At 37.0% G+C, this 5,512-nt stretch overlaps 1 pseudogene; it reads left to right on the forward strand.

Moving 5' to 3' along the window:
- The first annotated feature begins 2,353 nt into the window (after positions 1 to 2,353).
- On the forward strand, positions 2,354 to 3,309 carry LOC134949848 (olfactory receptor 6F1-like; annotated as a pseudogene).
- Positions 3,310 to 5,512: the final 2,203 nt, after the last annotated feature.

The raw sequence follows: 5,512 nt of genomic DNA on the forward strand, positions 1-5,512 counted from the left end.
ATGGTAATACTTCAAACTCTAATTATTATTATTATTATTATTATTATTATTATTTATCCAATTGTATTCTCAGAAACACTTTCACATCTTAGATTATTTCTATATAGTAAGCATTACCACATATATTGTGGATATGTTTATAAAGAACTAAATGTATGTCTTAAAGAATAAATATATGTAATACGAAAACACATATATCCAGCAAGATTGAACAGGTAAATCTTTAGTGTATGGCTAGCTTAAGCCTGCCGCTCTCTGTTGTACTGTATGTAATTTGTTGTATATGCCAGAATTCGATGTCACTACTAATTCTAGTAGAATGTTCTGTGGATAAAAATATGGTCATTAGAAGTTATTTATTTGCTAGTAATATTTTCATTTCTTTTTCTAAAAAGACCTTGTTGCAAAGGAGGTCCATTTAAGTGTATCACATTCAGTATATGAACACTGCAAGAACATATACCGTACTACATAACAGGATACAATTGTGTTGTATTTTAAGTATATTAAATACTATCTTGCTGAACTGGTTTGGGGAAGATCAATAAAATAACTTTCAAACATCATAAATAGGAGGTAAAATGAATATTTTAATAAAAAAAAATCTATTACTAATCTATACTTATTATAAAGGTGTAATGGTTGTGTCTGAACATACTTTATTACTTTTATTGAAGAAAAGTAATCCTTGGAACTGTGTATGAACTATGAATACAATTTTTTTTTTTAATTTTTGATTGTCTGTTCGCATCATGTGAAAACTACGGGATGAATTTGGATTGCTTTTCCACTAGTGTATAGCTTAATCACCTAGAAAGAAACTGAGACAACACTATATATCATAGAGTTGCTGGTTATGTTACTTGCAATTTTTCAGTGTTAGTGTAGGTTAAGTAGCAACGAATTTGGGATCTACAAGATAATATTTGTTTAACTCAAATTAACTTAGACCAGACTGTGAGATTGATTGTCCCTTGAATTGGATTTTTTGGTTTACATAAAAATATAGAAAACTGTGGATTATTAATTATCAGTGTTCTGTCACAGGGACAATCACTTAGGGCTGCAAGACCAGCTGCTTCTCCCATGGGCAGATATACGTGGCTTGCTCATGAGTGAGTAGCCCCAAGCATCTTTTTCTGTTAATTCCTGAAGGAAAAACTGCAAACATTGTTTACAAAGACATTTTGCGATCAATGTCTACAATATAAAATATACATCACAATATTAGATGCCACTACTGTCTTTGTAAAATTAGTTCCTCTGAGCGATAACAGACATCCACGCGAGCAAAGCCATGGCCAAACAATAGTCTAGTAATAATATTTGGTTACAAACAGAAAAAAGAATAGAGGTAATGGTGGTGCTGGCAGGCCTGTGTGTGTGTGCACCCTGGGATTAGCTGCCACCTGGTAAGGAGGTAGCCGGCCTCCTCAAGAACACTCTGCCTCTTGAAGAAGCCGCCTGGGGTGCGGAGAAACGCGTTGAGGGTACAGAGAGAAGGAGCCCCAATACCTCATTGCCCACAAGAATTGAAGTGTATCCTCCTACTAGTTCATCCAAACAATTGCCGGCATTTGTTATTTCTCCAGCGTGACTGCTTTACTCAATCCCCTGGACCGTACCGGGAACGCCCTGTGTCCTACTCTGGTGAGCACTATTCCACCAGCACTGGGGGTGGAGAACGCTGCACCGGTGCACTCACAGTTTGCCGGAGGAGAGAGCGGCTTTCCGCCGACGCTATAGACGGACTACGCCGTTGACGAGTCCTGCCGCTGACGGATGTCTCACCCGTGCACAGGGTGATAGAAAGCGGCCACATACATCGACACTATTGCGGTACAGTAAAGGAAAAACTGTCCAGTCTGTGAGTAACAGCTATTTTTCAACTCTCAATTTTTGCACCGCTCACACATTTATTAAAATTGGCAAGTGATGAACTTTTTCCTAATCGGAATTGAATATATATTCTGAGGACACTTATATGCACGAATGTGCCAAAGCATTTTTGTGTTTCCTACATCTGGGCAAGTAATTAAACACAACTAAAAGTTATCAGAGAATTATCTCTTAAATACTTAGGTATTGCGACTGCCTTCTGAGTACATTTAATTAGTTTTTAATATTGTTCTAATTAGAGGTTTCCGGAACCTCAGTTTTATATGATTACTGCGTTGTGGTCTTGTTTATTTTTATGTGTTATATGTTGTTAATTTATGTAATAAACTGGTTTATTTTTATCATTGTGTCCATCAATTGGTATTGAGCGCCCACCTGGTAATTTTCCATAATAGTAATAATATTTGGTTCAAAAACATAATAATTTCCTTGATTTAAAACTGACATCTTAACAATGATGCAGAAGAATGTAACAGCTCCTACAGAATTTCTTCTATTGGGATTTTCAGCCTTAGAGCAGTCCGGATTTTACATTTTTCTTCTTATATTTACTGTTTATATTATAACCATTGCAACAAATATTTTCATTATTATCCTCATTAAAAGTGATAGGAATCTTCACAAGCCCATGTACTTCTTCATTGGTGGATTCTCGTTCCTAGAGATCTGGTATCCTTCAGCCACTGTTCCCAGACTGCTCTGGGCTCTACTGACAAAAGAAATATCTATATCTACTGTAGGCTGTATGATTCAGTTTTATCTACACTTTTCATTGGGTGCTATAGAGTATTTTTTCCTAGCTATTATGGCCTATGATCGCTATGTCGCCGTCTGTAACCCACTTAGATATTTACTTATCATGAGCCCTGAAGTTTGCTTTAAACTGCTATTGGGGTCCTGGATGTTTGGTTTTATTATAATTGTTATTCCTACAGTACAGATATCCATGCTTACATTTTGTACTATTGAGATTGATCACTATTACTGTGACTTTGCACCACTGCTAAAGTTGTCCTGCTCTGATACAATGAACATCGAGAAGCAGGTTTTTCTATAGCTTGTCTAGTAATATTGGGCTGTTTTCTGACAATTATTATATCTTATATTTGTATTATAAGAACCACAGTTCAGCTTTCCTCCTCAATGGGTAGACAGAAGGCTTTTTCTACATGTGCATCTCACCTAATTGTTGTTCTACTTTTTTATGGGTCTACCATCTTCATGTTTGTCCGGCCAACAGCAGGCGACTTCTTACCCATAAATAAAATACTCTCTGTTATTCCTTCAATAGTGACTCCTCTTCTGAATCCCATTATATACACCCTGCGGAACCAAGAGGTGAAAGAAGCCATTAAAAAAGTAGCTCAAAGGATAAGTAGTATTAGGACAAGCAGAAACATTTGTGGTTAACATTGACTACAAAAGGTTTTCTTAATAAATCATACTGTATGGCTGCCAACTGAAAGTAAAGTTTCACATAAAACTGAAGCTTATCATGAACGATAAGAGTATTGTAAAGCAGAAAATAAAAACTAATATTTACAATTAATCTTTCTAATACTAAATTATAATATACAAACAATTTATGAATATTCCTTGGTGTATTACCTTCCTCTATCGGAAAAGAATAGCATGGATGGAAAGTGGTGTAAAGACTATAGAAATAGATGTTTCAGTTGTTATCAGTTGTTATCAGTGCACAAAATCACAAGGATTTTATTTCATATACAAAATAGTTTACAGGTTGAGGGGTATATTCAATTGAAATCGAAAGCTGCCGTCTGTCGAAAAAACGTCAGTTTTCAACTTTTTTAGGTCGGAAGGGGTTCCGACCCATTCAATCTAACACCAAATTTTTTGACAAGTCGAGGAATTCGACTTGTCGAAAAGCACGTCGATCGGCGGACTAGCTGCCGATCCGCGTGCTTGTGTCAAAAAGGGGCCAAAACCAACAGGTTTTGGCCCCCTTTTCGATCATCTCAATTCGACTTTAAAAAAAGTTGAAGTGAGATGGGGAGAGCAGCACCAGAGATGGGGAGAGCAGTGCCGGTGACGGGGAGAGCAGCGCTGGAGACGGGGAGAGCAGCGCCAGAGGATGTGTCACAGCTGCCTCTCACAGCAGTGTCCACCCGGCTCCAGCAAGCGACACGTCGCTTGCTGGAGCCAGATGGACACCGCTGTGAGCGGCGGCTGTGATGTGGGGATGGGGAGAGGCAGAGACGGGGAGGGGGGGGTGAACGGGGGAGAGCCGCGGGCAGACTGGGGAGAGCAGCGCTACAGCAGCGGCTATAGCGCTGCTCTCACCTGTCTGCCCGCGACTCTCCCCTGTCTCCCCTCCCCCAATTCAATTCGACTTTTTTAAAAGTCAAATTGAGATAGCATAGAATAGTCCAGCTCGGATCCATTACGAGAAATGAATGTCGGAATGGATCCGACTTAAATTGAATATACCCCTGAGTCTTCCCATATCCAAAATACTTGGGACCAGACGTATTTTGGATACTGTATTTTTCCATATTTTAGAATATTTGCATATCTTAATGAGACAAATTGGGGATGGGACCCAAGTCTAAACACAGAAAACATTATGTTTCATATACATCTTATATACATAGTCTGAAGGTCATTTCATACAATATTTTTAATAATTTTGTGCATGAAAGAAAATTTGTATAAATACTCAAATTTAATTTATGTTTTATATACACCTTATACATATAGCCTGTAGGTAATTTTATGACAATATTTTTTTAAATTTTTGTCCTTTCAACAAAGTTTGTGTACATTGAACCATCAAAAAGAAAAGGTTTCACCATCTCAGTCACGCTGAATAAAAAAACAATTTCGGAATATCAGATATGGGAGACTCAACCTGTATATAACAATATTAAAATAATCAGAAAAAAAAGTTCCTTAAATATAACAAAATTACATAATTATCATAAAAAAACATTGGGTGGTGATAATCTATATAATATAATTATTAACAATGTACCAAGCCTAAAAAGGATTAAATTACATTAAAAGCTAATACAGAACTGCTTGATCAGCTTATACCAGATCAGAGTCCTATAAATAGCATAAATATAACAAGTCTCAAGATAGTCCAGAAAACTAAAAAATGCATAACTAAAAATCCAACTTAAATCCACCTAATCGGCATAACATGTAAAAAAAATAAATCCATTGACATGTATATACTTAAGTAAATCTGATGTATAGTCAAAAAGTAAAATTTACACAAGACCGAGATCTTTTACTCTATAAATACTGTATTATGCACTACTAGTAGTTGTTAACCAGCAACTTGAGATTAAAATCTTGTGCTGGTAAAACCAACACATTTCACACTGGCACTCATACTTCTGATAATTAATTCTCCACTGATTTTGGATACTAGAGCAGGTACAGCCCTCTCTAGTATCCATATGTAGTAGTTATTTTTATGTTGTTTAATCAGGAGTCCCAGGTGTCCTCTGCTTATTGCCTCCTAGTGCTTCTGTGCTGGTGGAACGTACTCCTGGAATGCAAAGCAGCAGCTTCTGGTTTCACTATGCACCTACTTCTGGTGTTTGGGTTATCTACACTGAGTGCCAAAAGTTGGCCGTACGCG

This window comes from Pseudophryne corroboree, chromosome 8 (assembly GCF_028390025.1).
Source record: "Pseudophryne corroboree isolate aPseCor3 chromosome 8, aPseCor3.hap2, whole genome shotgun sequence".
Taxonomy (NCBI): Eukaryota; Metazoa; Chordata; class Amphibia; order Anura; family Myobatrachidae; genus Pseudophryne; species Pseudophryne corroboree.